Source organism: Pocillopora damicornis, chromosome 7 (genome assembly GCF_964200805.1).
Source record: "Pocillopora damicornis chromosome 7, jaPocDami1.2, whole genome shotgun sequence".
Taxonomy (NCBI): domain Eukaryota; kingdom Metazoa; phylum Cnidaria; class Anthozoa; order Scleractinia; family Pocilloporidae; genus Pocillopora; species Pocillopora damicornis.
In genome coordinates, this window is record NC_142676.1 from 16,570,648 (window position 1) to 16,581,626 (window position 10,979).

At 38.3% G+C, this 10,979-nt stretch overlaps 2 long non-coding RNA genes across 3 annotated transcripts; one reads left to right on the forward strand and one right to left on the reverse strand.

Moving 5' to 3' along the window:
- Window positions 1-391: 391 nt before the first annotated feature.
- LOC149042854 (uncharacterized) lies at window positions 392-1,292 on the forward strand. Of its 2 annotated transcripts, XR_016188343.1 has the most exons (3): window positions 392-813; window positions 938-1,101; window positions 1,180-1,292. It is a non-coding gene; the product is annotated as an uncharacterized LOC149042854 (long non-coding RNA). The 2 variants fall into 2 exon arrangements; XR_016188345.1 differs by lacking the exon at window positions 1,180-1,292 and having other exon boundaries at window positions 537-813; window positions 938-1,159.
- A 138-nt stretch (window positions 1,293-1,430) lies between these two features.
- LOC149042855 (uncharacterized) lies at window positions 1,431-7,172 on the reverse strand. The gene is made up of 3 exons (XR_016188347.1): window positions 7,119-7,172; window positions 6,897-6,968; window positions 1,431-1,843 (listed from the first exon to the last, which is right to left on the reverse strand). It is a non-coding gene; the product is annotated as an uncharacterized LOC149042855 (long non-coding RNA).
- Between the last annotated feature and the right edge of the window lie 3,807 nt (window positions 7,173-10,979).

Consider the following 10,979-nt stretch of genomic DNA (forward strand, 5'->3'; position numbering starts at 1 on the left):
ACTTCTTCGCGAAAAGTCCCTGTTGCATCATCAACTTCCTGTTTTCTGAGAATGTCACGCAATGGTAAGCGAGCAAATTTTAAATAGCAGATATTTCTTTACTTTATAAACATATCAGTATCCACCAAGTGGAGAAGATATTATGGCGTCACGGTACAGCTGTGCCGGTCTGAATGTCAATTTATTTTTATCATATAATTAACTAAATGATCTTTCAATTTCTTGGAATCCGTTTGTATTAATTTTCTTGGAATTCTCTCTCTTTCAATATATTATCAGAGCATTTTGTGATGACTTGATATGAAGACATCGAACATCTCCCAACCAAATGATCTTTCAATTTGTCGCAATTCTTTCTCTTTATTATACTATACTCATTCTGGGTATAAAGAGACAACACAGATATTTTTGCACCAAGTATCCACAAAATCTGGAACATGTCTCTAGAATCGAGTATTTGGCCGTCTTCATGGAGAAGAGCTGACGTAAACCCTTTACCTAAAGTCCACATCCCTAAAGACATGTCGGACTACAACGGAATCAACATCACTCCGGTGATTGCGTGTGCCTTTGAGAAGTGTGTGTAAAATACCCACGCACGTGATACCACGGAACAGAACTTCAACCCAATCCAATTCGCCTATTGGCAAGGAGGAAGCTGTACAAATGCTTTGTTAGCCATGCAGCACGTTCTATATGAATACCTTGACGACCCCAACTGTGGCGCTGTTGCGAGAATGTCCTATACAAGCTCCCTATTTGTGTGTTCATTTTCACTTCTTGGTGAAGGTCAGCATACGCTGTCAAGTTCAGGTAACTTTTCGCTATCAGAAGTCTTTAGTAATATTATTTTTTTGACTCAGTGGTAACTGCACAAACGTGTATTTCATTATGTTGCATTCATTCAGTTTTGTTTCTCTATGTTATCATTTCACAGGAAACCATAACATGGCAGAAGTTAAAGGGCATGAAGACTATGGAACCCTTAAGACGGGCTCAAAAATTGTCTGATGTGTCATAAATAAGCTTGTGGAGCAGGGCTACATGTAGATTGATGGAAATAAAGTTCACCTTCATTTCCATCTGGAAGGTGACTACAAGGTCAGTAAAATCCATGTGCCTAATAATTTTTATTTTAAGCGAAAAAAGCGACTGTGATTTTCCTCTCTTTTTTAATAGTTTCTGTTAGTTGCAGTGGGCACGAAAGGGGCAACATTAAACAATTCTTGCATCTGGTGTTGGATTCACAAAAGACAGGCAAGTACCCCCATAAACTTTCATTTGAAATGAAATACGAAATTTGCAGCTGCGGCAGATTCTCAATATTTATGGTCAGTGGCTCTTAAGAAGCTCTTGTATAACTTACCGGCCGTGGGATGGCAATGGGGTGATGGTGGGTCCTTTAATTTATACCAAAAATCGGGCAAATGTTCATGCCAACTTATTTATTATGTTTTTTTTGTTTTACAGGGATTCATGAATAATTTAATTTAATCAATTCATACACCTACTACTATATTAAGACAGCAAATCATTTTGATATACAGAATACCCTTTTATCTAGATTTCATATCTTTCATGAAAAACACAATTTAAAACAGTGCAAATCCGTTGTTATACAGAACACTGTCTACATTTAAATGACATGTTCACAAGTATTCGAGGTTGATCAGTTTTAAGCCTTGTGTTCGCTTGAAGAGTTTCCAGCCAAAGAAAATAGTGCTACAACACCCACGACCGCGATACCAGCGACTCCGAAGGCAAGCCAAGGACTTGTAGTAGCCACGGTCATTGTGAGAGAAGTCGCAGTAGCCGTTACCGATACTTTATGTTCATCCGACATCTGTTTTTCAGGAAAGAACAAGGAATACTGAAAACGGCCTACTTAGATAAGCCCGAGAGGATGGAAGGGGGAAAGGCATTTTCAGAAGAAAGTTTATTTGGGACATTATGAAAACCTTGACGGCAACGAAAATAAGAATATAGAGAACAGTAGCTATAATTAGCAGAAAATGCAGCACTGCACATGCGTTTCAAACCAGTTGTACGTTTCCCAGCCATTAATTCCTTGCAAAAAAATGATATAAAATCACCAAATTTAAAGTTGTCTGAGAACAAAACCCCCGACTGCAAATCAATGTTGTCCGTAATAACTCAATGTTTTAGTGTAAGAAGTAAGTCAATCTTTTTTATCACCTTCGGCATATTCTACAGCAAGGCTGTGCTCTAGGAAAATTTTCAGGGCGCCCTTCGGGCGCCTAACCATGACAAGTAGGTCGCCCAGCCTTCCAGGTTGGTCGCCCGAATTGATTAATTAATTAATAATCCATTTTATAGTTGAATGAGTTAATAATTAACAATAAGAAATCCTTATTCAAAGATTTTGATTCATGGATGGACTTCAAAGTTTATCTAGCTCTCATTAGAGAAAGTTACAGTGAATCGGGAAGCCTTCGTCATTGCAACTTACTATTTGCAAGAAAGTTAAAATTTTCAGAAAGTAGACGAAACCATTGATAGGATGTTTAATTAAAACTTGATTGCAAGTTTGTGCGACATCCGGCCGAGGAAACCATTGCTGAATGACAATCTTTACTAATCCGTGACGTTTTGAAAGAGTAGCGTTGTATACTTCTTACAGTTCCAGGGAATCCGCAGAATTGCCAAACAGTTTCATCTTTAATCTCTCTCGTTCAATATTCACTTCACCGGGCACGGGCGGCGGAGCGAGTTACTATATTTAGCAGTCACGTACTCTATTTTGGCGAACTTGTGATATCATGAAATTCTGTTATAAATTAACCACATACATGTTAAAACCGCTGAGAAAATTTCTTTGAAGATCACTAAAATAGGTTTCGAAACAAAAGGGTTCTTATATTAAAGTTTCATTTTCGTCAAATTTTGATCGAATGATCACAATTGAGAGCAAGTCGCCAAATATGGTGCTGACAAACATCTTGCATGCCACGGACGAAGCTAATTAAATAAACACAAATTTGCATCAAGGACGGTTTCGTTTTCTTAATCACGCGCTCCACTATTGAAACTGCTTTTCGGGCTAGCGGGAGCCGGGGAGCACGATGGAGTTTCTTTTTGTTTCGTTCCGTTCCGTTCCGTTTCTATACGTTTGCTGGTTTCGTTTCGAGTTTTCACACAAGCCGAAATCTATGCGCCCGGACGGGCGACCACTTTTCTTTTTCAGTCGCCCGAGACCAAATGTTAGTCGCCTGAGGCGACCGGGCGCCGCTAGAGCACAGCCTTGTTCTACAGTACTGCTAAAATTAAAGTTGATAGTCCCACAGAACTCGACTCCATCCTTTACTCTCGAAAAGTTCAAGAATCAAGGCTTTTGTCGAGTTTCAAGACTCGAGCTGTCAGGAACAAAAGGGTGGGGAATGTATCTTTGCAGTATCATCGTCAATAACTTGCTTGTCAGCGAGAAATTGTCAGCGAAACGAGACAGCGATCAACGTGCAAAATTAGTAAAGAAATAAGAGACACGCCAAGTGCATCGTTGCGTTTTGGAAGCTCGCGGGATCCTTTCAGAACACGAGAGACATGCTAGAGAAGCATAAGCCCTAAGTTTCTTAACTTAATTATGTTTTATCTTATTGCATATCATAAAAAAAAACCGTTAAAAAAAACAAAAACTTGTGTGCTTTGTTCTTATAAAGGGTTGAACTAAATATGCGAAACAAATGAAAACCTCAAAATTGAATTTTGTGAAAAGACGAGCTCTGCAATTTGTGTTATTTTTGAAAATCGGACGGGCGTTTGAGCGCTGAAGTGATTTTCGCTCAGACAAAAAATATTTTGCTACATTTGAAAAATACAAGGTGGTTTCGATTACTTTTAGATTAAAGTAATCTATGGTCACTTGACCAATGAAAAACTCTACAATGCGCACAGTGACACGCCGGGTAAGCCGGAAAGCAAAAGGCAGCCGATCGTTAAAAGGTGTTGATAGCTTGAGCGACTCGTGCTATTCGCTTGCGCTTTTAAATTTTCTGACCCGAAAGTTTGGCGGTCATTAGGATATCTTTTAATGACTTTGCTCTGCGATGCGATAATAATGGTTAGTCGCAAGGTGTCATTTCCCCATCTGTATGTTCTTGAGGTTTGGCAAAGCCGAATGAGATTGTGTTACAAAAGGTAATATTTTCATATGCGCGCTATTTTATTTGTTTTAAGTGTACTCTCTCTCCCGTAGAAAGTAAGTCCTTAGATACGTTTCCCAAAACCTTGTCCTAGGCATTCTCTTTTCTTTAAGTATAATTGAAACTCTGTACGTTTCTTATAAACGTTAAGCGTGACGAATTTGGTCTTAGGAGGCGTAAGGCTTCTCCTTTGGCGAATTCAGTATTTACGCCTTTAAGTGCATGACATGAAAAATTCTCCGTGTGTTAGATGTTCGCTGTCTCTTTGTAATGTGATACGTTTGCATGTCAAGGGTCGGTTCCCCGTTAAATAACTCGCGAATTTGAATTCGAATTTTATTCATACAGCCATCAGCTGTGAGTGTAACTGCTGCCAGATGTGTAGATTCTTGGACAAGACTGCAGTTGCGATTACTTCTGAATCTCGTCAGTTGCCTCCCTGGAACGAATTTTTCACGGAGGATTAACAGGAGACATTGTTTCTTCGCTCTGCCGTGTCTCTAATAGGTTCAATGCTGGTTCAGCCTTCTGTTTGTAAATTTCCTCTTGAATTACGTATTCCCGGTCTAGAACAGGTTTTAATTTGTGCTTTCATAATCTACCTTGAGGCTTAGCATTCGATTGCAGTGAGGTAACTTATCACGTGAACGTTAATCTGAGCAGCGATTGGTTACTGTTTTGTTTTGGTCTGCGTTATCAAATTTGATAATTATTCCGAACAGTTCACGGTCTCTTTGTTCGAATGTTCATGAACAGTGAAACGGTTTCAGACATTAACACACATATAAGCATGCTCTGTTCAGTATTATAATAAAGTTCGGATATAACGCGCGCTGTCATTGATTGATAGAGCGTGCTCTATGAGAGTATAGAGCATAGAGCTGAGCTAAAGCTGTCACGCCATGTGGCAATTGTACTGTGTTCGAGCTTTTCCGGGACTTCTTTTTAGCTTTTTTCCGATAATTGAAAGTGAAATTTCGGAACTGAAGCGAGCCGGCAAGTAGCAACAGAAGAATCAAACAAAGGTTTGTAAACATACCAGGCGCCGTAATTTACGTTATTAAAACGTGAACAGATACGAAAATCCTCAAAGGAAAAACAAAATAAACATTCCGAGTTTTAAAGATTTTCACGCTCAGTTAGATTGCAAGCTTACGTACGGTAATAAAAATCAAACACAGCCAACACTCGTATAGTATATAAAGTTCAGTGTTCAAAAACAAAACAGAACAAAACAGAAATGATGAAAAATATAACCAAACTGGCATAATTGTTAAAATTCATACTAATCATGACGGTGTCTGAGCGAATATGATCATGCTGAATTTCATCGCGGCTTGCTCATCATGGCGATCTCCTATCATCACAGTAAAGTAAGCCTCAGAAACTACATCGGCGGCCCTTCGAGTGAAAAAATAAGAGCTTGCTCTGATATCCTTTCCGATACATTGAGTGACAATTCACATCAGTCACTACAGCCGAGTTTTGCGGCGCTATCATCCCGAGCGATCTTCATGTTCCGGTGAATTCGGCTGTCGTTCATTCAAAAAACATTCGCCTTGAACAGTTTGTTTTCTACCTTCTCATGTGAAAAAACTCGCGTGTTTTTATGAGCCATAATTCGGCTGTAGTTCACTGAACATTTCACTTCAAGATTCTGTCTTAGAGACTTAAAAACTTCAGGCAAAAGTGTTAAATTCGACTTGCGGAATTATTTTAGTTTCTAAACTATCGTGGAATGTGAACTTTGATGGTTTGACACTTTTGACAGCTTTAGTCTTGAACAGCCAATCAGATTATTTTAACCACTCTAACAAGGATTCTGATTGGCTTATTGTAGCGTGCTTTATAAGAGTATAGAGCATGCTGACGACATTGTTGTTCGCTTTGGAAATAAAGTTTGTTTTGAAAATTAAAAGTAATGCTTGGGTAATTTAACGGATTCTTTATTATAAAACAAATAGAGAAGCCTTGACTGTGCTCTGTTCTGTTATAAAGCACTTAGGAAGCGGCTAGAGAACTCAAGAAGTGGGAAGAAACACTCGACTACGTCTCGTGTTTCTCCCTACACTTCTTTCGTGCTCTAGCCGCTTCCTGCGTGCTTTATAACAGAACAGAGCACAGTCAAGGCTTCTCTATTTGTTAAATATAAACGGGAAAGAGCGGCTTGACGCGAACTTGGGTCTTGTGTGAGATGGAAAAAAAATTTGCAAACATGAGAGGGCTTGCGTGTCATGTTGGAAGCCTTTGCTATCGCTTTGCATTCGATAATTAAATCGCTCGCTCGAAACCTCGAAAAGTTCTTCAAGTGTCTCGAAGCTCGAGACTGCCAATTCACATTTGAGCGGCATTGTAAGCCGTGACTTTTTCGTGTCTGCTGTCGGTCTTCAATATGTACCTCCAACGGATTGTTGCCTGAGGTTGATTACATAACTTATTCGTGAAAATGTGCATGTTTTATCGCACACTCGTCGAATAAGAACGGTTCGAAGTTGTGAACTTATGACAATATATCAGCTAAGACTTATCAGCAAACAATGTTTTATCAAAGTTACATTCAACAAATCAGCAGAGGATTGGCGATAACGAAAGGTAAAGTAAGCTTCGACCCATGAGGAAGTTACTACGCAATTTCATGAATTCGACCATTTTCTACTGTGCACTCATGATTCTTCAGCTCTAAAAGTTTTTTTGGGTTAAATGAATATATTATGTCAAACGTATGAGCATACTTACCGCTGTTAATAATATTTTTGAAAACGTCAGCACTTGTGGTTACTTCCGCTTATGATGTTCGTGTCGCTCCGCCTGGAAAAAATGAAATTAAAACCTTTTGGCGAATGCAAACGGATATCTACAGAGAGCTAAAGATATCTGGGGAGGATTAAAAACACGTAGAAAGAATCTAAATTGTTTTATCATTTCCATTCTAGCCATTTTAGCAAAAACGTCACCTACCCTTCGACTCACTGCGAGCAGAGGGGCAATTTGTTGCGCATGTCCGGTAAATTTAGTTTGATACGAGAAACCGCTGCTATGCGCCTGCGTCGGTTTCCCGCTCGAGAATCACGAAAGAAAAGAAGCAGTAAAATACGTCTGAATAAACAATTGTTCGAGTATTTGAGACAACCTTTCTTCTCATTTTTTCTTCTGTAACGTAGATGGAAGCGCCAAATCCTTGAAATTATTGTGTGATGTGTAGAAGGAAGTTATTTTCAGAATGCAAAAGATTGTTCGAGTCTTGTCTCGTGATTGTCTGGGCGATCGATGAAGATATTTTTGAAGGATGCAAGTGGCCTGTCGAAGAGTACAAAAGAATTGGATAGTATACTTTCATCGTGTCATTGCTATCTTAAGTTATCGGTGATCATTTGAAGTACTCGCCTTTCTGTAAGCGTTTTTTAGAGCTTCAACTGTACTGCTAGTGCAGTGTACCTTCAATTTTGGCAAAAATGTAAAGTTTAGAGAGGTTTATGTTTTGTTTCAAAAGTTTTTTTGACATGAATCACAACCAGCAGGGCCGATTACCAAAATAAATAGGTCAATGTCGAGTAAAGAAAGGTAAGACAATGCTAATGCTAGAGATACGGTAGCTTCATCTGGTTAGAAATGGAGGAATAATTATGGATTTTATCAGAGTAAGATGAAGTCTTTTCAATCATTAGTCTCGGAAATATCATCAGATATGATCGATGATGTGGGGAAATTGTGAATGAAAACAAGCACTAGTTTGGGCTTCCAGTTGTAAGATGAATAGTTAAATAAATCAATTATTACCCAGTAAAAATCGCTATCATTTATCATTTCAACTGCACAAATAATCGTATTCACTCTTTGCAGCCTTATTCTCCAACCTATTAAATTACAAGAGTTGTGTGACAACTTGACGGTCTGAAAAGACTATTACACATGCCAAACAACAAAGAACCAGTAAGGCTGATATTTAACAGAGAGGATAAAAAACAAAATATTTCAAAAAGCCTTCTCTTTTCAGGAATAAGACTTAGTGAAGTCAGATTAAACTAATGTGAAGAGGTTTGTTGATCTCTTTATGAAAATGGATGATTTACATCTATTAGATTTTAGAGAAATGAGACTTAAGTCAAAATGGGACTTTGACATCACATATTCTGCAGTAATGGGTGTTGGCGTAAATGCCTATTTACAGAAATTAATAGTTTTCAAGCCAGGGGTTTGGCTGTGCTAATTTTAAGGCAGAAAAATCATAAATCAGTTGCTTAAGAAATTTTATAGCTCTGACTGGAAGCTCAAACACTCTTAAGGAACAGGACAATATTTCACCCGATCACTCCTATTTTTTTCCCATGAAATTTGGACAAAACTTTCCAAAAACTTTATTGGTAATTTTATAGTTGCAAAAAAGGTATAGACACAAGTTGCATATAGCATAAGCTAGTTGAGGCAAGTTGTGTGGAGAGAACAAAAGATTGATAATTTATACCAGTAGTAAGCTTCTGGTACTAATGACATTCTCTTGAATGCCAGCTTCCCACAGCAAATGTCACACCTATCCTTTCTGTCAATAGTACCAACCATATGTAGTGGGGTCACTTCACATCTCCCTAAACAGCCGAGAACATAATAGTCAATTCCAATCATCAGTCTCAATTAAGAAGTAAAAATTGAAGGATCAAGACTTATCTGGCAAAGTGAAATACAAGTCAAACTGGTTAGAAGACATTTTAACCCGAAATTCGGTTTTAAATATGACAGAAATACTGTGGTTCACATTCTAAAGAAACAAGGAGTTCCAGCCCCTTGAGTAATTATTCATTTGTTTTATCGCTCATCTCATGTTTTAAGAACCAGAGAAAGTTAGATAATTTTAATCTGCGAGTTTTATAGTACACTTCGACTCAAAATTCATTTCGTATGGCAGAAGTATTTTATTGAAATAAACAAGATAGAATGAAGCTGACGCCATCCGTTTATATAACACATGAACATGAAGAAAACGGCACCAGTTTTAACTCATGAGACAAAGCCCACGCATTTTTTTGAGGTAAATGAACTGGTTAGACCGAAAGCTAAATAAATAAACAATGAACTGACAGTGGTGAGGGATTTGGGGGCCATGTGATAAAACAAGTTCTACCGAAGTTTATCCTCTTGTTAGCACTTCAAGCCCAAAAGGGCAATCAGAAAAATTCTCACCAAAACACAGCAACAAAATTAAATAAAACCGGAGATGATCGAGGCAAGACTATAAACGTTGTTAAGACACATGCCTAAATACCAAGTTCAACAGACTTGGAGAGCAAAAAGGCCAAAGACAGTTGTTAGCCATGACTTGGAAAATCCACCTCAACCTCCCAAAAACGAACTCGCTGAAGGTTATAGAAAGAGCAACTCAATCCTGAAGCTGGAACATTTTTTTAAGCCTTGTGTCCTATGGAACTACAAAGAGAAAGAAGAGAAGATGTTATTTGAAGTGATTTGAAGCTTGGGGGCCACCTCGAACTTAGCGTAATTTTATTTCAAAGTTGAGGTAAAATAAGATCAAATTGTAAACTACCTTCTATTATCGTAATGAATATCTCACGATCGCCTCCGCACACCACTTTGTGATTCATAGAAGTAAGACATCAACATCTTAAGACAAACCTTCAAGCTTTGTAGTCTCATGTGCACATCTTGATCGTCAGCAAATCAAATCTCAAACTTCAAGTTTTCGGCCTTTTTTCGCGTTTTGTTCGCACTTTGATCTTAAAAATATCCTCATCCGAGGAGCCAGCAAACTCCACGAGTATCCACAGAGTTAGAAATGGTGGTATACTTGTCATACTCTTTCATCCCTCTCCAAAAAGTATCAGAAAGGTGTCGATCGCTCAGTTGAAAACCCGCAACAGCGAACTGAAAATATCGAAATGGCACCGAACGCGCCGAACAAATTTTCTTGGTGCATGCGCAACAAAATTCCCCTCTGCTCTCACTGCGTACTTTCATTTTAAAAACAACAGGAGCGAAGACTGAGAATGACGACCCCGAATATTCAAGCCCAGCTTCCTATAATTCCGCTCGGCCGTTTAATTCAATATTAGGCTGGAGCAGAATTCAAACAGAAAGCTATGGAAAAACTAGTTTCTGCTTCGTAAGCATGATGGTTTGTAAAAAAAGTTTAGTTTTTTATTAAAATGTAACCTCTCCTCCATGCATTGCCGTTGAAAGAATAGTTTCAAGGAATTGAAGGTTTCAAAGCTCTTGTGGCTTTGTATAATTGTACAGATATAACACAACATAACATTTGAGCGATCAGCTATTGTTTGTAAACATATTTACCAAGACAACTAATGTAAGACAATTCGCAAATTTGGTTCACAACTTTTATCGAACGACCCAATATAATTTTATTCCAACAAATTTTAAGACCCATTCCACAATGGAAACAAACATTTGTTCAAAATATGTGATTTTGACAAGTTGCGACATTCCTCCCTGGAAATGGCAAGCACTCTCCATTTTAAATTCATGATTTAATTCCGACCTCAACTCCACTCTTCTCAACCCCAAAAGGAACTTTTGATATGTTTATTTTTCGCATTTTTGTTCTTAGGTTTGTCTTAGTGTGGTAGGTTATAAAGTTGATTTTAGTGTATTGTGTGGACCATTATCCAGTATTTTATCTTATTTTTTTTTTAGAGGGCACGGTAACGAATCCTGCAATCTGATTGGTTCTTTACCCGGTCAGTATTTTCCTATCTCTGCCCACGGGCCACGGTAACGCTTTCGTGAGTCGCTGAGTACATCTCAACTTTCGTTGCCATTTTTCATAAATGTACCTCGTTTTCCCGCTGGGAA